The sequence below is a fragment of the Bombina bombina genome, chromosome 7, assembly GCF_027579735.1.
Source record: "Bombina bombina isolate aBomBom1 chromosome 7, aBomBom1.pri, whole genome shotgun sequence".
Classification (NCBI taxonomy): Eukaryota; Metazoa; Chordata; class Amphibia; order Anura; family Bombinatoridae; genus Bombina; species Bombina bombina.
Window position 1 is genome coordinate 526,225,527 of NC_069505.1, and position 23,424 is coordinate 526,248,950.

Genomic DNA, 23,424 nt, shown 5'->3' on the forward strand with positions numbered 1-23,424 from the left:
GCCTCCAAATTCCTTAGTGCTGATTTAATGGTACTCTAATGGCATATAAGCAACACAAAAAGGGATCAGACATAAATTGCATTACAGAATATAGTCCAAGGTCAAACCAGAAAAGAGGGTTAGGAATTGCAGGATCATCACAAGAGAATAACATATAATGTATAGCTTCCTGTGCCTCTATGGGCACTCTTTCCATGGCAGTATATCTTTTCTGAGCACTAACTATGAGTAACTATGTTCACAGCCTCAACTTGAAAACTCATACCAAGGCTGGCGTCTACATTAGAAAGAACACCATTTTCAGTGCACAACCTGTGCCCCCCTTTGGGTAATAAGTATTTTGTGTATTTTCAAATAATGTCACCAACTTTAAGTTTTCGAGATAAAACAGTGAGAACTACAGGGGAAAATGTTACATAATTCACCAGACCTGGCGGAAACATTTCAGCTACACCCATGGAACTTCCTTGTTTAGCACACTAACAGAGGCAGGGAAAACCATTTGCTTTGAATTCACAAACATCACAGCATTTTTAACATTTGCAGTGATGTAGCTTTTACGATTTCTGCTGTGCACCTTAAATTAGATATGTGTGATTCGTTTCGGATCGATTCGGAAATTTATAAAATTCGGATAAAACCGAATTTCCGGATTAAAATACTGCCGAATTTACCGAATAAATCCGAATTACTTCGGATTTATTCGGTAAATTCGGATGGCCATGGATTACACTAGTATTGTACAGTATAAATCTAATCCCACCTAACACTTACCGAAATTCTGAATTTCCGAACCGAATCTAATCTAACCGAATCCGAACCGAATTTATTCGAATCCGAATGAATCCAAAACAAATCCGAACCGAATTGATTAAAATTTTTCCGAATTGGAATCGCTCCAAACTGAAATTCGAAAAAATCCGAATAGAACCGAACCAAATTTTTTCGCCATGCACATGTCTACCTTAAATAGTTTTTTTTTCCTGGGCAATTTCAATATAAATGTTTATTTTTCCATAAGATACATTAAATACAGTAAAATGTATTTTATCAACCATCTGCTATAGTTGGTGTATTCTTTATCTGAGATAAAAAATAGGCTGGAAATTGATCCAATGGAACTTGAGAAGCTCACGATTCTAAACGTATATGTAGTTAATAATTATAGCAATAATTTAAAGATATATATATATATTTATAAATGTGTATTTTACACTTTATTTGCATTAGACTTATTAAATGTGCTGTAACAATCCAGATACCAGGGCATAACTACAGGGTCACAGAGGTCTCAATTGAGACCATGGGGTAGATTTATCAAAGCATTTGGCTTAGCCTGCCTATGACTGCAGGTTCTCACAAGAGAACCTGCAGTCCATATTTATGAATATCAAATGGAGTCCTAAAAGACAAAAAACGAGAGGCGCTCTTGGTGCAGCAAGCTCACAAACAAAATTGCACATGCAGTGCAATAACGAACAAGCCGAAGCTTCTGAGCCGCTCGGCTGACTCTCTGTGGCTGTGACTGCTGGAATCCAGAACAAGGCTCCACTTCCGATATCGGTCACCAATCAGGAACGCCAACAGGAGGAACACTGCGCCAATAATACCTGGCGAAAAAGGACCCAACCAGGCGGGTCTCTAGAAGTATATGGCTGCAACTCACTCACAAGGCCCACACTAGGCCAAAACATACTCCTAGGGACTTGTCTCTTGTTCAGGGAGGGATTGCATGATATTTTACAGTGCTTTTTAGGCAGGTCCAGATTGATATAAATCAGAAAAGCTCTCTTACTCCATATTTATGAAGCAGCAGTCATTAGACCGCTCCTCCCCCAACCTTTTTGCAACTTCTTTATTGGAGTCACAACATAGCCAAAAGCAACAGCAACGTTTCGGGTGTGTAACCCTTATTCATGCTACTAAACAACTGACATTTTTTTCCTATATATACCCTATAGCCACAAGAGGGCGCTAAATGGTCAGAACAATTATTTACTATAAACATTCCTTCTCAAAGGTAATTACTATTAAAGAAATCTTATATATCAGTTCAAAACAACCCACCTTCCTACTTCGGAATGGAGGAATATAGTATTTTCATTTACACTTTATAAATCCAAGTCATCATAAGAAATATACAGAGATAAATAGTACATTTTTAAACTTAACAAAAGCATTTTACAAATACACTGATAAGTCCCATTCTCTAATAAGGCAAACTGGGTCCATAGTACCTAATTTAAAAATCCAAAATGCTTCCTTTTGTTTGAGAATGCGCTCCCTATCTCCTCCCCTACATGGCATTGCTATGTGTTCTGTGATCTGAAATCTCAATTGGTTAATAGAATGGTCCATTTTCAAAAAATGATGAGGCACAGGTGCTTTAATATTCCCTGTTCTAATGTTACTTTTACGTCTGATAATTCTGTCTCTATTAGCCCTGATTGTCTTGCCTACATAGCTCTGCCCACATGGGCATTTAATTATATATATATAACATATTGAGTGTAGCAAGTATAATAACCCCTAATCAAATTTACTTCCAGTACTAGGATGATAAAACAGGAAACCTTTTATCATATTATTACAGTTTTTATATGATTCTATTTTTGGATTACAATCAGTAAGGACTTTCCAGTGTTTTCTCATAATACGTTGTATCTGGTTACTTTGGGCATTAAATTCAGAAACAATTATAAGGCGATGCTCATCTTTCTTACTCCTTCTGTTTAGACTTAATAAAGTCTCTCTTGGAATAGATCAAGCATAATCTATTTCTTTATCAATCATAGCAGGGGGTACCCACGCTCTACAAACCTCAAATTAATTTAATTAAGCCTTAGATCTAAAAATGCATTATCTGAGACAATTCTGCGAGCTCTTAAAAATTGACTGCGGGGGAGGGCTTTCAATAAAGTTTGAGTATGAGCACTATCATACCTTAACAAACTGTTGCGATCTGTATCTTTTCTAAAAAGATCAATTTTAAGAGAAAGGCCATCTTTACTATCTTTAGTAACCAAAAAATTATATATTGTCCTCACTCCAAGTCAATTTAAACTTAATATGTCTAGTGGCACTATTTAAATCTTTCACAAAAGCCATAAGGGAACCAACTTTGCCCCACCAAATTCCAAAGATGTCATCGATATAGCGCCACTAACAGGCACAAATCTTTCCTCGAAAATATTCATAAAAATATTGGCATAATTTGGGGCGACTTTGGAACCCATGGCAGTACCTTGAATTTGCATCTAGTAATCGTCTTCAAATAGAAAATAATTACAATATAGAAGGACAATAAGTTGTAATAAAAAATCTATATGAGCCTTCGTATAGCTCTTATTAGTATATATTAGAGGAAAGCTGCGGCAGACAGGGGCGCGTATGTACGCCCCTGTCCTCCGCAGCTTGATAAATCTACCCCTAAGTTGTCAGGATCTCAGAGGTGGAGATCAGAGGCAGGCAGCTGTGAAAAAGATAAAAAAAACTAGATGCAGTGTCGTTACCCTGGCTACAGGTACAGAAAATCAATTTTTATGGTCATAAGAAGAATAAAGATATTGAAAATAAATTTATATTCAAAACTAGACTCCCATTATTCATTTTTCAAATTGTTGATGAAATTTGTTTATTAACAAAACTGAACAAATAAAGAAATACAGCGTTTGATTATTTATTTGTTAATTAATTTATTTTGTTTGTTAATTCCTCTACCTATATAGGGCTAGTTTACAAGTGGAGTTCAAAATATTGCTTTCACAAGGGCGATGTTTGTGCTCCACTTAGTAATACCAGTGCGTGCAAATGTGTGCTGGTATTACAAGTTAGGTGCAAAGCGAACACAACCTCGCATGGAAACTTCCATAGGCTCCAATGGGAGCCTCATTTTCATGCCGTTAGACACAGCTTAAAAGCCTAGTGCAGCGAATATATACATATATATTTATGTGTTTATAAACACATAAATATATATTTAGTTAAGCATATACATATATATTTACAGGGAACACACAGTTCCCCATAGGCCGCAATGTAAAGGCACTTTTCAGTGAAGTTTTTTTTCTATCACCACACACCTGTCAACTTTAACCCCTAAAAACTGCTTCATGCAGTTTTTTTTTTTATTAAAAAAAATGCTACTTTTTTTTTAACAAAAAACTAAAAAATGCTTTATTTTGGGTCCAATTGGGGCACTTTTTGAGAATTAACCAGAGATCTGATCTCTGGTTAATTTTCAGAGCACTAATTGCTTCCGCTATCTCGCTGTAGGAATAACCAGCCACTTGTAATGGCTGGTTATTTAAAGCGCACCCGCAAACTGGCGATAAGTTAGTGCTCCACTTAAAGGATTACTTTCTGTTATAATTTTTAAGCTAAACAACTAACATATTAAAGTTAATAAACATTAATTAAAACCTACTGACCTATATTTTCTCCAAAACGAAGTTTCTTAACGTTCTAAAAGTTATATCTTTTATTCGCTGATGATGTCACGTTATCCTGCCCACTATTTTCAGCACTGCATGTTCAAAATACTTAAACCAATAACTTTGTGTTTAAAGCGCCATTTTGAAACCTAGGTATTGTAAACGGATTGGTACAGAGCAAAGGATACCCACGGAGTGGGTTTGGAAAACAATTAAATTTGTAGACAAGATTTCTGATATACGGTAGAGATATGTTAATGAAATGCTATTGATAAAAAGCGTATTTGGGGTAGTTAGTTAGTAACAGGCATAGAAAATATTTACTTACAGTGGCCCTTTAATAGATATGGGAATGATTTAATGTAAAAAGGAAACGAAACAAATTAGAGAACAAAGGAACTAATGTATTTGTTTTTATTGGTTTGTTTAGTTGATTAAAAAAAAAATCATCAACAATTTGAGAAACATGTAATGAAAAATTTACTTTTTTGCAGTCTACTATAAAAAAGTGAAAGAAGATCTTGGTTCTAATAGAAGGGTAATCAGTAATTGTATAATGTATAATTGTGTTAAATTTTGTTATAAATGTTTTGTTGGTAAATGTTTAATAAACATATGCTTTACATCTGAACATTTCACAAATTGTGCTCAGGATGTTTGTTTGGGGTGGGGCTTGTTTTGGGGGTGGAGTTTGGGTTGTTCTTAGCAGCTCAGAGGCGGGTCTACAAGCTCTGGGGCAGGGTTTTAAAGATCTGCTTGGTTTGGCAATTTCATGTTTCCCTTTGGGCAACCATGAAAAAACTATACAGTATAAACTTACAGTATTTTGGGATAATCTTACTTATTTGCAAGATGATTAAGATTTATGATATACATAAATATGTTTTCTTAAAGGAACAGTAAAGTCAAAATTAAAGGGACATTTAAATAACTTTCTAATTTTACTTCTATTATAAAATGTTCTTCGTTCTCTTGGTATCTTTTGTTGAAAAAGTAGGGAGGTAAGCTCAGGCGCATGCACGTTTCTGGGGCACTATATAACAGCACTTTTGCATGAATATTATCCATTACTGACTGACCTATTTACACCGCAGAGAGGATTTTAACTATGTGTTTAACCCTTATGCATTATTCCAGAGCCTTTTAACAGGATTTGGAAGGTTTACAATTTTCACATTTTAGTTATGGGAAAAGGGAACAAATAAATAATAAAATTATATTGCAGGGGGCGTGTCCGGGCAGCGCAGTGAGAGGACGCAAAATCAAAGGTCTCCAGACTGAGACTGTCAATCTATCAACTATTAAAGAAATTAAACAACATACTTGGTAAAATATTGTTTAATCAAGCTAACGATTGCCTGCTGATCACGAAAATACCAAGCTCTGTTGTATTTATGCCGTCTAGACCCTGTTCAGGCCTTGTGTGGCAGGGCCCTTGACACCCTCCCTCGTTACGCTGGGTACAATAGTCAATCATTGACTATCTAACAACAACGCATGACTACACTTCAAATGGATGAAGCTCATAAGATGTTACAGGTCTTACTACAAGATTTCGAGCGGAAATTAGAGAGATGTTTCTTAGACTTAAATGGACAGTCAAGTCCAAAAAAGATCTTTCATGATTCAGATAGGGCATGTAATTTTAAACAACTTTCCAATTTACTTTTATCACCAATTTTGCTTTGTTCTCTTGGTATTCTTAGTTGAAAGCTAAACCTAGGAGGTTTTCTTAGACCTTGAAGACTGCCTCTAATCTGAAAGCATTTTGACAACTAGAGGGCATTAGTTAATGTGTTTCATATAGATAACATTGAGCTCATGCACGTGAAGTTACCCTGGAGTGAGCACTGATTGGCGATTTTTTTAACATGTATAATTAAACCTTTTATATTATAATCTTTTTTTTTTTTTAAATAATATTTATTTTATTTTCAAATTAAAGTAAGCTTGACAATGACAAATATAGAGTAATCAATTCACTTTGTACATACAGATATTACAGACGTCATAATAAAAGTATCTCCATGAACAGTTATAAGGAATATCAGATATATAACATATTTTTCCGGGATATGAGGGAAAACACAATGAACAAGCAGTTTTAGCCATACCTGACTGTTTCGATTGATGTGGTATCATATTACAAATGTGAAGCAGGTAGCATATTAACATTGACCAATCAACTGAATGAGATCCTTCACCAAATTAGTCTGAACTACTTAAGGGGTCATTCGAGACATATATCTCCGAGTGAGGTAGAGAACCTCTAAGGAAGGGAAAGCAAAAATTGGAGGGGGGGTATGAACAGTAGGAAGGGGAAAAAGGGAAGGAGGGAGGGGGGGGGGGGAGGGAGGTGAGAGCAGAAAAACGGGAAAAGCATATAGTAGGGGAGAAGACTCCAAGCCATGAAGCACAGACCGAGGAGAGCAGATATAGACCTCTGGACAGGGGTCACAGTAGATATATATAAGGTAGGTCTATTTACTATACTTAAAATATTATGATGATTTTAGATATGGACTCAACCACAGAGGGGTTTCAAACCTCAATTGTTGGAAAAAATTATTACCGATGTTCGATTCCCCAACCCAGCCGATCTTTTGTGGCGTGCATCTCCAGGTAGGGCGGATAGTCACACGAGAAGGAAAGAAAAAAAAAAAAAAAAAAAAAAAAAAAAAAAAAGGGGGGGGAGGTAATAGGGGGGGGGGAGGGAAAGGGCAGTAGGACTCAGTGTTATAGGGGAGGGGGGGAGGGAGAATAGGAGAAGGGTATAATAAGTAAGGTGGGGGGAGAAAGAATGGTGGTCAACAAATAAAGATCTGTGGGGGCAGAGGAAGAGCCCTACTCTAGGGGCAAGATTTCTTCGCGATTGATGGTCCTATCTCTTGAGACCGTCTGTCTACAATCTTCCTGGTAGTGGAACCAGGGTTCCCAGATTTGCCAGTAAAGGTCCTCTCTATCAGCATTGGAGTAGTAACCCTGTTCCATCTTGGCATAGACCTGTATTATAGATGTGATAGCTTTATATTATAATCTTAATGTCATTTATAGAATGGACATTAAATACTATAAGGTAAACGAATGAATTTCTGCTCCATGCCCATGTCACAGTGAAGTGCAAATTCATTGTCTTCTTAATATTATATACAAGATAATGAATCTGCTGAGAACAAGATGGTGTTAAGGTAGATGAGATCATAATAAATATACAATTCATTTTGACACAAGACCTCATTAACATTAAAATGCACTTTTAGTATATACTAATTGACTTTTATTTAGAAATCATACCTTGTTAAAAAAAAAGAATTAGGCAGGAACATTCTTTTTCTAATATAATTGTGGCTTATTGTATATACCCAGAAAGGGAACATATATTTAAAAGACCAAGTTTATTTGGAGTAATGTAAAAACTAACCATTTTTTTTTGTATTCATCTGAAAACCATAAACTAACAGCCCCCTTTACCGAAGAAATAAAAAAAAAAAAAATAAGCGCATGCGACCAAAAATTTAGTTTAGTTACACTAAAAGCAGTGAAAGGTTTTTCTGCAGGCTGGAAATGCTTAAAAAAGTTCACATTTACACTATTCAAAAATGATTTAACAAAGTAAAACATATATATATACTTATTGTGGTGTTGCTGCTGGCTTGTAGCAGTTGCACTAACTACTACAGCAACATTTTTAATTTTAAGCTGACCTGAAAAATTTACGGCTAGATTTAGAGTTCTGCGGCCAAAGGGGTGCGTTAGCTACGCGTGCTTTTTTTCCCCCGCACCTTTTAAATACCGCTGGTATTTAGAGTTCACAGAAGGGCTGCGTTAGGCTCCAAAAAGGGAGCGTAGAGCATATTTACCGCCACTGCAACTCTCGATACCAGCGGTGCTTACGGACGCGGCCAGCTTAAAAAACGTGCTCGTGCACGATTCCCCCATAGGAAACAATGGGGCCGTTTGAGCTGAAAAAAAAACTAACACCTGCAAAAAAGCAGCGTTCAGCTCCTAACGCAGCCCCATTGTATCCTATGGGGAAACACTTCCTAAGTCTGCACCTAACACCCTAACATGTACCCCGAGTCTAAACACCCCTAACCTTACACTTATTAACCCCTAATCTGCCACCCCCCGCAATCGCTGACCCCTGCATATTATTATTAACCCCTAATCTGCCGCTCCGTACACCGCCGCCAGCTACGTTATCCCTATGTACCCCTAATCTGCTGCCCCTAACATCGCCGACCACTATGTTATATTTATTAACCCCTAATCTGCCGCCCCAGCTATCGCTGACACCTGCATATTATTATTAACCCCTAATCTGCCGCTCCGTACACCGCCGCAACATACATTATAGTTATGTACCCCTAATCTGCTGCCCCTAACACCGCCGACCCCTATATTATATTTATTAACCCCTAATCTGCCCCCCACAACGTCGCCGCCAGCTACCTACAATAATTAACCCCTAATCTGCCGACCGGAGCTCACCGCTACTATAATAAATGTATTAACCCCTAAAGCTAAGTCTAACCCTAACACTAACACCCCCCCTAAGTTAAATATAATTTAAAGCTAACGAAATAAATTAACTCTTATTAAATAAATTATTCCTATTTAAAGCTAAATACTTACCTGTAAAATAAATCCTAATATAGCTACAATATAAATAATAATTATATTGTAGCTATTTTAGGATTAATATTTATTTTACAGGCAACTTTGTATTTATTTCAACCAGGTACAATAATTACAAAATTACCTGTAAAATAAATCCTAACCTAAGTTACAATTAAACCTAACACTACACTATCAATAAATTAATTAAATACAATACCTACAATTATCTACAATTAAACCTAACACTACACTATCAATATATTAATTAAATACAATACCTACAAATAAATACAATTAAATAAACTAACCAAAGTACAAAAAATAAAAAAGAACTAAGTTACAAAAAATAAAAAAATATTTACAAACATTAGAAAAATATTACAACAATTTTAAACTAATTACACCTACTCTAGAGCCCCCTAATAAAATAACAAAGCCCCCCAAAATAAAAAAAATGCCCTACCCTAATTCCTAAATTAAAAAAGTTCAAAGCTCTTTTACCTTACCAGCCCTGAAAAGGGCCCTTTGCGGGCATGCCCCAAAGAATTCAGCTCTTTTGCCTGTAAAAATAACACATACAATACCCCCCCCCCAACATTACAACCCACCACCCCACATACCCCTAATCTAACCCAAACCCCCTTAAATAAACCTAACACTAAGCCCCTGAAGATCTTCCTACCCTTATCTTCACCTCGCCGGGTATCACACCGATCCATCTTGGCTCCGATGTCTTGATCCAAGCCCAAGCGGGGGGCTGAAGAGTGACGTCCATCCTCCGGCTGAAGAGGACATCCGGACCGGCAAACATCTTCATCCAAGCCGCATCTTCTATGTTCTTCAATCCGATTTGGCTGATCCAATCAGATTGAGCTCGCATTCTATTGGCTGTTCCGATCAGCCAATAGATGCAAGCTCAATCTGATTGGCTGATCGGATCAGCCAATCGGATTGAACTTGATTCTGATTGGCTGATTCCATCAGCCAATCAGAATTTTCCTACCTTAATTCCGATTGGCTGATAGAATCCTGATAGAATCCTATCAGCCAATCGGAATTCGAGGGACGCCATCTTGGATGACGTCCCTTAAAGGAACCGTCATTCGTCGGGAAGTCGTCGGTGAAGATGGATGGATCCGTGCTGGAGGTCTTGAAGATCAGGCCGGTCGTCATCGGATTGAAGAACATAGAAGATGCGGCTTGGATGAAGATGTTTGCCGGTCCGGATGTCCTCTTCTGCCCGCTTGGATCAAGACTTCAGCCGGGAGGATGGACGTCACTCTTCAGCCCCCCGCTTGGGCTTGGATCAAGACATCGGAGCCAGGACGGATCGGTGTGATACCCGGCGAGGTGAAGATAAGGTAGGAAGATCTTCAGGGGCTTAGTGTTAGGTTTATTTAAGGGGGGTTTGGGTTAGATTAGGGGTATGTGGGTGGTGGGTTGTAATGTTGGGGGGGGGTATTGTATGTGTTTTTTTTACAGGCAAAAGAGCTGAATTCTTTGGGGCATGCCCCGCAAAAGGGCCCTTTTCAGGGCTGGTAAGGTAAAAGAGCTTTGACTTTAGTAATTTAGAATAGGATAGGGCATTTTTTTATTTTGGGGGGCTTTGTTATTTTATTAGGGGGCTTAGAGTAGGTGTAATTAGTTTAAAATTGTTGTAATATTTTTCTAATGTTTGTAAATAATTTTTTATTTTTTGTACTTTAGTTAGTTTATTTAATTGTATTTATTTGTAGGTATTGTATTTAATTAATTTATTGATAGTGTAGTGTTAGGTTTAATTGTAGATTATTGTAGGTATTATATTTAATTAATTTATTGATAGTGTAGTGTTAGGTTTAATTGTAACTTAGGTTAGGATTTATTTTACAGGTAATTTTGTAATTATTTTAACTAGGTAACTATTAAATAGTTATTAACTATTTAATAGCTATTGTACCTGGTTAATATAATTACAAAGTTGCCTGTAAAATAAGTATTAATTCTAAAATAGCTACAATATAATTATAATTTATATTGTAGCTATATTAGGGTTTATTTTACAGGTAAGTATTTAGCTTTAAATAGGAATAAGTTATTTAATAAGAGTTAATTTATTTTGTTAGATTTTTTTTTTTTTTAATAATTTTTATTGAGACAAAATTGCAAAACAAAAGAGAATGAAAAATCATTCTTACTCATTTACTGTACGCACACATTATATACCGTTTTTACGCCATTAAATTGACTTTCTAAAGATACATTTTTTTTCATCATATCATATAATTTAATATAATTTTTTTTATAAAGTATGATGAAAAAAATTGAAAACACCACATTTTTTCTAACATTAACCCCCAAAATCTGTTACGTATCTACAACCACCAAAAAACACCCATGCTAAATAGTTTTTACATTTTGTCCTGAGTTTAGAAATACTCATTGTTTACTCCCTTAACCCCTTAAAGGACCGGGCATTTCAGACTAAAACTTCCCAAAAGATCAGAGTATTTTTAGCATTTTTGCTATCACTCAATTTAAACAGAAATAGAGCCTTCTTTTATATTTACCTATAAAAACTATATTTTTATTTTTTTTAGTAGACAACCCCAAAGTATTGATCTAGGCCCATTTTGGTGGTATAATTTTTTTTTTTTTTTTTTTTAAATAAGTTTTTTATTGAGGTTATTGACAGAACAATATCAAATGACCATGTTACATAAACATTCATAAACATTCTTTCAAACCATGACAATATTTTGGAATTCAAAACTGTACCATAATTACACATAGGTAAAAAACTGTTCATGAGAGAACCCAAAGTAATCTTTCTATATCCATATGCAACAGGCAAAACTGAAACCTCATTTTCTGCTTTATAGTATTTTCCTCTCTTAATGAAAGAAGCCACTTTTGGACTACTGTCTTCTAAAATGATGTCTAGAGGAAATAGGATGATAAGACTAGTCTCTCTAGGATATATGTCTAATTAAAATAACTTTTTCAACTGATTTAAAGAAGGTAGTTAGGGTGTGAAACAATAAGGGTTATTATGAAGTAAAGACATATGGTGCTATTGGAAAAGAACTATGATGGAAATGCGGCATAGGAAAGATAAGCCGCGTAGGTAGCCCTCCTGTAAAAGGAGGTTCTTTATGGTGGTGGTGGGGGGAGGTGGTAATGACAGTGAGATGGAGGAAATAAATAGCTTAAGGACTTAGAGGTTTGTTGTGAATGAAAAGGAGGGTAGGCAAACACATATAATAGACAACAGGTGCTTAACATATTGAGTAGACTGGCTTGGTATTACAGGGTAACATGAATATATTTATAGGAACATAGAGACCACATGGATGTATACCAAAATTACAACTCACATCAAATGCCATGCAGGGCCAGCCTTCATAGGCAGACATGTGAAATGCATAGATGAAAGGCTATATGGAGCAGTATGCAGGCCCTAATGAGGGACAAAAGTTTGAAGCTATCTGTGAGAAATTGAGGTATCTAATGGGGAGTACTAGTATTTCCCATCTAATTAATTGGGACTACTTTACATATATATGATGGTCATGTCACCTGTAATGATACAGATGGAGAAGGCTCAGGAGTCTCGGCCGCAAAACCCCAAGCCTTAGGAACCATTACAATATGTTATACTGTCCCTCTGATATTTTGATTTCAATCCACAGTGTCGATTAGTTATATAGGGTGTGCGTGGGAGTATAAATGGGCATATATGAACTAGAACTATAGGCGGTCAGCTGGATCCTAGCCAACAGCCCTTGTATGAAACCAAGGTATCTATAAACAAGGCATGGTAAATACAATGTCTAACACTTTAGGAACAAGGACCTCACCTAAAACTCCTGTAACCCATCGAGCTAGAATGTTGTAAAAATTGTGTAGAACTGTAGCCCTCCTATATTTATACAGGAATGCATTTGTCCCTCTTGTGCATAATCAGTTTGGAAGAGAAGAGACACACTTAATCCGTAGCCTGCTGCTGTCAGCTATTATGCAAAGGGGTAGGGTGAATATAGCTATGGTGCTACAATACAGGCTTACTTAATATATCGTAGCATATATGGCAATAGCCTAACACACAAGGTATCTGCCCACATACTATCCCGCAGAGCTAAAAGTACGTCATGCACACAGGTGCTCACAGCCAAACTTACAGTACGATAAATCAATTAGCTAAATTGACAACCACACAAGCTGGCGTTTTTAAGGCATGTATAAAGTGCATCAGTATATCCCACATCACCTGAACTACTAACACTTACATGTGGCTCATTAATACGGTCAGGGAAACAGTGAAAAATAAGCATATTTTTAGCATGATGAACTGCAGGGCAGTAAGACAACCGGTTCTTTAGAGGTATAACAATAAAACCTTAAAGGTATAAACTATCCGTAAATAAACATAAAAAAGCGGTCCATTAAGGAGCAGCGGCGGCCCTCTATGTTGCACTCATATATATATGTCCGACAGGTTATCACAAAAGAATGTGTCTTTGTGGAAAGTCAGTCCGTTCCGCTCTGTAGGGGAAAAGTGTCTCTTTATTTACTGTGACCGGGAGTGTTTCTTCTGTCGGGGGAGTGTGTAATGGCCGGATTATCCAATGCCTTTGCTAAGGCTAGGGGAAGCATGTTGCGCACATAGTCTCAATGTCCATGTAGTACAGACGAAACAAGTCAACCTTTGTGGGCGCAGAACTGACACCAACCCCTGCCTCAAAGTGGACACTGCGCAACAGGCTCTGTGAACCCCAGGACCATTGCGGCGGCTCAGAAGGCAAGTCTACCGGTGAAAGTGAGTAGCTAGAGAGTTTCACCTTGCTAGTGATGTGCCTGGGCTCAATAGATGTTACAACCCGGGTATATGGATAAGCTTGTCTGCAGGGTATTCTTTAGCGTAAATTCTGAGGCCACTCTCGGGCCCACACTAAAAGAGGAGGGTTCGGGAGTAGGGTACAGACCTTAGATGTTGTCGGCTATCACTCCCCCCATCTTTGCGCAGGGCTCTGCTGACTCGGCTCTGTGATCTGCTGTGTGACCATTGTCACGTCGTGAATCTTGGCAGCGATTATAGCTAACGAGAGCTTTCCCCTCTTGAAAAATTCCATAATGTTGCAAGATTTGGCCTTTGGGCCATAACTTGTAGGTGTCCTCCCTTCTTGAGCCATCACTCATTCCTCCATAGATATTCTACAGGCGGGGGGTAAACACTGGGGCCCCCGCTAGTACCACACCCCCAACCCGTTCTAAAGAAAGAGGCTCAATGAGGTTATGCTGCCGGACTGATAGTCGCCATACTACCAGGAGCTGCATACAGCATGTCTGCCAAGCTAGCGTGGGTGGGTGTCGAGTAAGTGCCTCAGCTCCTCAAAGGAAGTGGGACGAGGTCTGCATAATGCAAGCTGGGTAGGGCAACCTTGAGGAGAAATGGGTTTCCAGCTTCCTCAGAGTTAATTAGACGGTAAGAGGCCTGCGAATAAAATGTAGCGTCCTCAAGATGGCGGTTCTCATCTCCCTGCTCTTATACTATTAGAGAGTAGTGGCGGGCTAGTACAGACTCACCGGGCCCCTAACAGTCCATAACATTAACATACCCAGCTCTTGCGTCTATCCACTTCAGTTTTGATTATAAATGAGTTACTGTAGAATGTGGAAATAAAACCCCTAGATTAGGATCCTGGGCCCGGGGGAGCTGCACCCAGAACACGTCCGACCAGCTCTGCAGTTGGCTCCCCGCCCCCCAGATTTAAATTATATTTAACTTAGGGGGGTGTTAGGGTTAGACTTAGCTTTAGGGGTTAATAAATTTATTAGAGTAGCGGTGAGATCCGGTCGGCAGATTAGGGGTTAATAATTGTAGGTAGGTGGAGGCGACAGTTGGGGGCGGCAAGATTAGGGGTTAATAAATTATAATATAGGGTCAGCGGTGGTTAGGGCAGCAGAATAGGGGGTACATAGGGATAATGTAGGTTGCGTTGGTGTACGGAGCGGCAGATTAGGGGTTAATAATAATATGCAGGTGTCAGCGATAGCGGGGGCGGCAGATTAGGGGTTAATAAATATAACATAGTGGTCGGCGATGTTAGGGGCAGCAGATTAGGGGTACATAGGGATAATGTAGCTGGCGGCGGTGTACGGAGCAGCAGATTAGGGGTTAAAAATTTTTAATAGAGTGGCGGCGATGTGGGGGGACCTCGGTTTAGGATGTATAGGTAGTTTTTGGGTGTTAGTGTACTTTAGAGCACAGTAGTTAAGAGCTTTATGAACCAGCTTTAGCCCAGAAAGCTCTTACTACTGACTTTTTTCTGCGGCTGGGAGTTTTGTCGTTTGAGTTCTAACGCTCACTTCAGCCACGACTCTAAATACCGGCGTTAGAAAGATCCCATTGAAAAGATAGGATACGCAAATGGCGTAGGGGGATCTGCGGTATGGAAAAGTCACGGCTGCAAAGTGAGCGTTAGACCCTTTCCTGACTGGGCTCCAAATACCAGCGGGCGGTAAAAAACAGCGTTAGGACCCTCTAACGCTGGTTTTTGACGGCTACCGCGCCCAACTCTAAATCTAGGCCTTAGTTAATAGAAAAACAAACTCTCTTATTGAGTATAAAATATTTTTTTCTTTGACCATGATTTTTATTTGTGCACATGTCTAACATATATATATAATATATATATATATATATATAATAATAATATATATATATATATATTTATATATATATATATATATATATATATATCTATATATATATTCACCCCCCATACTCTCTTGTTCAGTCTCAATTTTTATCTGTCCACCCCAAACACCTTACCTTTTAGAATGAATCACTAGTAAAAAAAAAAAATCATCATGGCTTACTTTCCTGCTGTCACATAACTGTGACTTATTATTTCACTAATTATATTTTTTGCTGATTTTTAGTAATTTACAATGTTTTTTTTTTTTTTGCCAGTCGTCTGAAGCTTGTAAAACTCTATAAATCCAGTTTAGAGAAAATAAAATAGAAAATCTTTCCCATTTGTCATCAGATTTTCCCACGCGGGAAACTATTCATCTTGTGAAATAAATGCTAATTATCACAGAGGCAGTCTGGATTAGAGTAATCTGTGATAAGTAAATAGTTCTTTTTCAGTTATTTAAAGATCTGGCTGTTTCTCAGATATTTGTTATTAAAGTGGAATCTGGATTAATGAGAATGTCATGAGGTAGAGACAAAAAGAATGAACAGAGGGAAATATTTAGGGCTAGAATACAAGTGGAGCGCTAAAATTATTGCACTCCCCAGAAACGGGGCAAATAATTAACCAGCCATTACAAGCCACAAAATAGAGGGCATTGTAATGCTTTATTAAAAAAAATAATCCAGCTTTATTTTAATTAAAAAAAAAAAAACTGCGCTAGGCAGTTCTGGGGCTTTAAATTTGGGGTTACATTGAGGTCTATGGGAACCTGTGTGTTCCCATAGACCACAATGTAAATAAATATGTATATGCTTATATACATATATATTAATTTTTAATAAGTCTATATAACTTATTATTACAAAACTATATATGTATATCAGGATATACATATATAGTTTAAAAATGCTGCGCTAACATACCTCCTTCGCTGTGCGAGGTTCTGATGCTGTCTGTGGCGGCATCAGAACAAGGCTCCCATAGGAGCCTATTGAAGCGTGCTCTTGTGAGGGCCAATTGCTTATTAGCAATGCGAATGCAAGCGCTTGTTTGCGTTGTGAATAACTTTTTTATACCAGCCCACATTGATGTGATATACTTAGATTTGCAAATGCATTTGATTCAGTGCCACATGAGAGATTAATGCACAAAATTAAGGTACTGGGAATAGCTGAAAATGTTAATTCATGGATAAATAACGGGATAAAGATAGGGAGCTACGAGTAGTATGAATGGATCATACTCCGATTGGTCAAAGGTAATCAGGAGGCGTCCCCCAGGGATCATTATAATATTTTTATAAATGACTTGGAGCAAGGATTAAATAGCGACATCTCTATTTTTGCAGATGATACTAAGTTAAGTAAGGTCATTAGGTCAGAGCAGGATGAACTTTCGTTACAAAGAAATCTGAAAAAATTAGAAGTATGGGCAGGTAAATGGAAAATGAGATTTAATACAAAAAAATGCAAGGTTCTACATTTTGGAAGTAAAAATAAGCAGGTAACGTATTATTTAAATGGGACAAGACTTAGCCAAACAGAGGAGGAAAGGGATTTGCGAGTAGTAATAGATAACAAGCTAAAGATGGGTGCACAATGCAGGGCAGCGGCTTCAAAGGCTAATAAGATACTAGCATGTATTAAAAGAGGCATTGATTCAAGGGAGGAAAGCATAATTCTGTCACTATATAAATCCCTGGTAAGACCTCACCTTGAGTATTGAGTGCAGTTCTGGGGACCGATCGCAAAAAAGATATTGCAGAACTAGAAAAAGTTCAGAGAAGGGCCACTAAGCTAATAAGGGGAATGTAGAATTTAAGCTATGAGGAGAGGCTAGCTAAACTGGGTCTGTTTTCTTTAGAAAAAAGGCGCTTGAGAGGTGACATGATTACTTTATATAAATATATTCAAGGTCCATATACAGAGATGGCAGAGGCTCTGTTTATTCCAAGAAAATTGTTTGTGACAAGAGGTCACAATTTAAGATTGGAGGAAAGGAAATTTAATCTCCTGCAACGGAAAAGTTTTTTCACTGTAAGAGCAATAAAATTGTGGAACTCATTACCAAAGGAGGTAGTGAATGCCAATACCCTAGATACATTTAAAAATTGTTTGGATACATTTCTGTCTAGAAATAAAATTCATGGATATGATTGCTAGTATTAAATGGGTCACCTATTAGTGGGATTATTTAAGCTTAACTGGAGTTTTTTTGTAAGTATTTTAGATTTGTATAGGTTGAACTCGATGGACTTCTGTCTTTTTTCAACCTCATCTACTATGTTACAAAGTGGAGCTCTAATATTGCTTGCATGCAAGGCATATTTAGTGCTCCACTTGTAATCTGGCTCATAGTGTCGTGAAAAAGGATTCACCCCTTCCTGATTTCCTCTATTTTTACATATTTGTCTTGCTGATTAGTTTGAGATCTTTGTACAAAATGTAACCTAACAAAGAAAACCTACTTAAACGCAACATTTCGTTTTTAAATCATAATTTTATTTATTGTCTCAAGCAACCCGTCAGGCAAAGTTAGAGGGTCATGAAACCCGAAAATTTTCTTTCATGCTTCAGATAGGGCACACAATATTAAACAACTTTTCAATGCATTTCTATTATCAAATTAGCTTCATTTTCTTGGTATCCTAGGAGCGTCAGTGCACTACTGGGAACTAGCTGGTTATTGGTGGCTGCACACATATGCCTTCTGCCATTGACTCACCCTATGTGTTTAGCTAGCTCCCAGTAGTTCATTGCTGCTCCTTTAACAAAGGATACCAAGTGAGGGAAGCAAAATTGTCTATAGGAGTAAATTGAAAAGTTGTTTTAAATTGTATCTTCTATCTCATTCTTGAATGAAAAAAATTGGGTTTCAATTGATTCTTGGATAAATTGATGCTTGGTTATTGGCAACCCTGTTGAATATAAACCAGGGGCGGAACTACAGTGGGTGCAGAGGTTGCAACTGCAACTGGGCCCCTGAGGGTGGGCGCCCAGCTTTAAAAAAAAATTAATAATTATTTTCAATAAAAAACGTTGACCTGCCACTGCCTGCACTGATATCATGTGAGTGTGACGTGATGCTTCACTAGTGTCTCTGACTACAGGGGTTAGTGTTTCTGTTTTACCCATTGGTGCTTATGTGTGTGTGTGTATGTGTGTATGTGACTCTGTGTGTATTTATGCATGTGTGTGTGTGACTGTGTGTGTATTTATGCATGTATGTGTATGCATGTGTGTGCGTGTGTGTGTGTATGTATGTGATTGTGTGTGTATGTATGTATGCTGAACTGTGTGTGTATTTATGCATGTATGTGTGTGTTTGTGGAACCAGCAAATTACAGACCTTGTTACTACAGCATGGGGGGGGGAGGTAAACAGTGTCACTATACAGTACCACTATATACAGTACGGGGGGGCTGGACTATGTCACATATTACTGTGGCTCATCTTTATAAAGTGCTGGGGGGCGGTGTAGGGTCAGGCCAGCCGTCTCACCGGCAGATTACAGACTGTCGTCACTGACTCATTATATACCAGTACTGATAGGTTAAACAGCGTCACTATCTACAGTAATAGGGGTCAGACCATCTTACAGACTGTTGGCACAGGGTACCTCCTTTTGCAGACGTAATCTGATTCACATTTTTTTTTTTCTGTGTTAAATGTAAAAAAAAAAAGAAGAAAAAAGATATGTATTATCAAATTCACATTTTTTTTTTGGGGGGTGGGGGGCCCTTCTTAGATTCTTGAACCTGGGCCCTGTGGTTTCTAGTTACGCCTCTGATCTAAACATAAACTCTGTATCCTGTGGAATTGTCACAGGTTGGGAGGTCTTTTCTGCAGCCTATATGGTTTAAAGGGACCTTTATAAGAAGAGAGGAACCAATGGCATTACTTAGTAATTACCCTAATTATCCTTAATATGCTATCCAAAAAAGTTGGTAGGTCTCACTTGATATACCGTGCTATGTCGTATGATACAAATGGCAAGAAAATGTAAAGATAGGTAAAGCATTAAAAGAAGTTAGGAGCAGGACCAGGGGTGGGAAGATGAGGTTAGAACATTGGCTATGGTCATCAGACGTCTACATCATTTAAAGAGACTACATGAATAGCACTCAAAAGAGTAAATTATAGTGTATTGATTTTAAAGGGACACTGAACCCAAATTTTTTCTTTCATGATTCAGATAGAGCATGCAATTTTAAGTAATTTTCAAATTTACTCCGATTATCAAATTTTCTTCATTCTCTTGTATCTTTATTTGAAAAGCAAGAATGTAACTTAGATGCGGCCCATTTTTGGTGGTGTTCTTGCTGATTGGCGGATAAATTCACACCATCAAAAAAGCAAGTGCGGTTCAGGGTCCTGAACCAACAAAATTTACTAGTTCTTAGCTTAGATGCCTTCTTTTTCAAATAAAGATAGCAAGAAAACGAAGAAAAATTGATAATAGGAGTAAATTAGAAGTTGATTAAAATTGCCTGCTCTATCAGAATCGCAAAAGAAAAAAATTGGGTTCAGTGTCCCTTTAACACTGTTGTTGTACACACACCACACACACACACACTTTGTCTTTGCTGATTTAAATCAAAAGAGAATTGACAGTAAAATGCATTGCCCTAGGGATTGTGCTAATTTAAACATAACTTCTAATATAAAAAACACACAGGGTTTAAAATAAGAAAGTGTAAATAAAATCACACTTAAGCTCTTTAAGTAGATGTATTGAACATAGTAAACGTAGAGTGATATGAGTGCCCTTGAGTTATGTACTTAAATGCAACATGGTATTATGTAGTTAATTCACAAGAGACTTTAAATCATACAGTCTTAAAAAAACTATAGACTACATATAATACCTGTCTGGATTACTTAACATATGTTTCAGTGGTTAATGGTCACTATAGTTTAGTAGGTCTGGTGGCTGCTAGAATAGTAAGCTTCTCACAACGTTTGTGATCAAATGTGAGTATTGTTCACCTCAAACGGTATATAAGTAAATATGAACAGGCTGCTTTGACCCAGAAATCGTTAAACCTCCTTCATTGTTTAGTGTATATAGTAATGATGGCTCATATGTGTGAAGGGTTTTAAGGGATGGCCAGAGACATGTCCATAACCAGCTTGTGCCCCCAAACCTCTCAATGTTCCCCATTCACAGTCCTCCTAGTGATGTCACCCCTTCTGATGAAACTTCAAGTTAGGAGCAGGACCAGGGGTGGGAAGATGGTTAGAACATTGGCTATGGTCATCAGACGTCTACATCATCTGTTGGTCCCACAATCCAGACTTATTTTTGCTTTGAAGATGGTGCATGTGTCAGCTCATTCAGTCTCCAGCTTGCTCTGAAGTAATCACAGGTTGCATTATGGCGCAGGATCCAATGTACGCCAAAGATGGTGTTTGTTGCATTGAAGACTCATGACGCAACATGGAGCAAGACCATTGCAGTAAATGGTGCATATTATATAGTGTATATGCGGGAAATTATGCTGTCATGGAATGTGCGCCAAGATAGGCAAAGAAATCTATAAATTGTGTCAGACCAGCACTCTGGGCTTCGTTATTTTATGATGATCCTGGTGTTCCAAACTTAATACACTTTTTCTGGTTTAACCTTGGACTGACTTCTGGATTGTGATTCATGCTTAATCCCAGCTAAATTGCCTGATTGTTGCTGCAATACGCTGCCCGCATTTTGTGACCCTTTGCAGAAAGGTTTGCGCGAGGGAACAGTGTCTGCCCGACAGTTAATTAATGCTGGTCATATTTTGTATCATACAAACCACTACTGACTATTTGAGAAGATGTGATGTTTGAATGCTGGTGCATGGGCTCTCACAGCATATGTGTGTACGTATGCTGCTGAAAAACAGTAATAACTTTTACTAGAAGAATTTTTTCTAATGGTGGTTTCTAATGAATATTGCATTAATGTTTATATTTAAAACTGGAATGCACCCACCCACAAAATAAACTTTCATGATTCACATAGGGCATGTCATTTAAAACAACTTTCCACTTTACTTTTATCACCAATTTTGCTTTGTTCTCTTGGTATTCTTAGTTGAAAGCTAAACCTAGGTAGGCTATGCTAATTTCAAAGACAATGAAGGCTGCCTCTTATTTCAATGCATTTGTCAATTTTTCATAGCTAGGGGGTGTTAGTTCAGGTGTACCATAAAGATAATATTGTGCTCACGCCCTTGGAGCTACTTATGAATCAGCACTGATAGGCTAAAATGCAAGTCTGTCAAAAGAACTGAAATAAGGGGACTGTCTGCAGAGACTTAAATACAAGGTGATCACAGAGGTAAAAGGTATATTAATATAACCATGTTGTTTAATGCAAAACTTTGGAATGGTTTATAAAGGTGTCATGGATACCAGGCTGCTAAGGTTAAACCTCTACCCCCCTCTACCTAGTCCCCTCATATTTCTCCCCGGATTTGAACTTTTGGGAGCTTACACAATCTCGAGGACGCTTGGTTTTTGTTTTGCACATCCTCCCAGAGGAGCTGTTCTCTGACCAGGAAAACTCTTCTCGGCTGGCCGGGCTTCTGGAACTGCCGGCCGCATTTCACTGGATACCCACTTCCCTTTACCCCAGTTCGCTCCAGCAGCCCCTTGCCCCAGAAATCTGCTCTTTTGGGGATTGATAGCCCCTAGGGAGGACCAGAGGTGGGGTGATTGCCAGAGGGGAGCTGCCTTGGGAACTGGGGTTTTGGACACCCCCATCTCCATACCTTTCTCAGGCTGTAACTCCAGACCCCAGCAATGGATCATGCCGCTTTTTGGACTGTGGCATCTGGGGACCGAGAGCTTTCCAAGGACTTGCCACTCCCGGGATCACCCTGAAACCGCCACCTGTTTATCACTGGAACTCTATAAGACAATGGACACTATGGGAAGCGCCAGCCTGTCTGGAGGGGCGGGAATGGCGGGAGATATGGTCGTGAACCCTGCAACCGGCGACAACCACCAACACCATTTCCAGGATGTCTGGTTCAATGGCCGTTTGGCCCGGGGATTACGAGACAGTGGTGCTATGGTTACCTTTGCCCAGCCACACCTGGTCCCCACCTCGGACCACATCGGGAGATCTCTGGCAGTTCGTGTGCCTGGGGGTACAGTACTGTGGATCCCTACTGCACGGGTGCACTTGGATTGGGGTTCCGGCTCTCGTGCTATGGAAGTAGGGATCATGAGCCATCTGCCCGCCGAGGTCTTGTTGGGAAACTACCTCAGCCACCTTGCTTCAGCCTTTGTGTGGGATAACCCCACACAAGGGCACGGCGCATGACCCAGGTAAGCCACTCGACCCGACTCCTGCCCTGCACACCGACCAGCTCCCCTGGGCGTCCCCACTGACTTCGCCCAGAAGACATTGAGCGACCTGACCCTAGCCCCTTACCGTGAACAAGCAGGGACTGACCCCAAGGGGCCCCGGAAAGGGGAACGTTTTGAGTGGGAAAGGGGGTTCCTGTACAGGATTTCCAAAAGGCAAAAGGGGCGTGCCCAAACGGTGGTACCACAGAAGTATTGGTACGACCTGCTGCGGCTAAGGCATGACATTCCCCTAGCAGGATATCTAGGAAAATCTAGGACCCATCATAGGCTGACAGACGATATTACGCAGTATTGTAGGACCTGTGACTTATGCCAGAGAGTAGGAAAGAC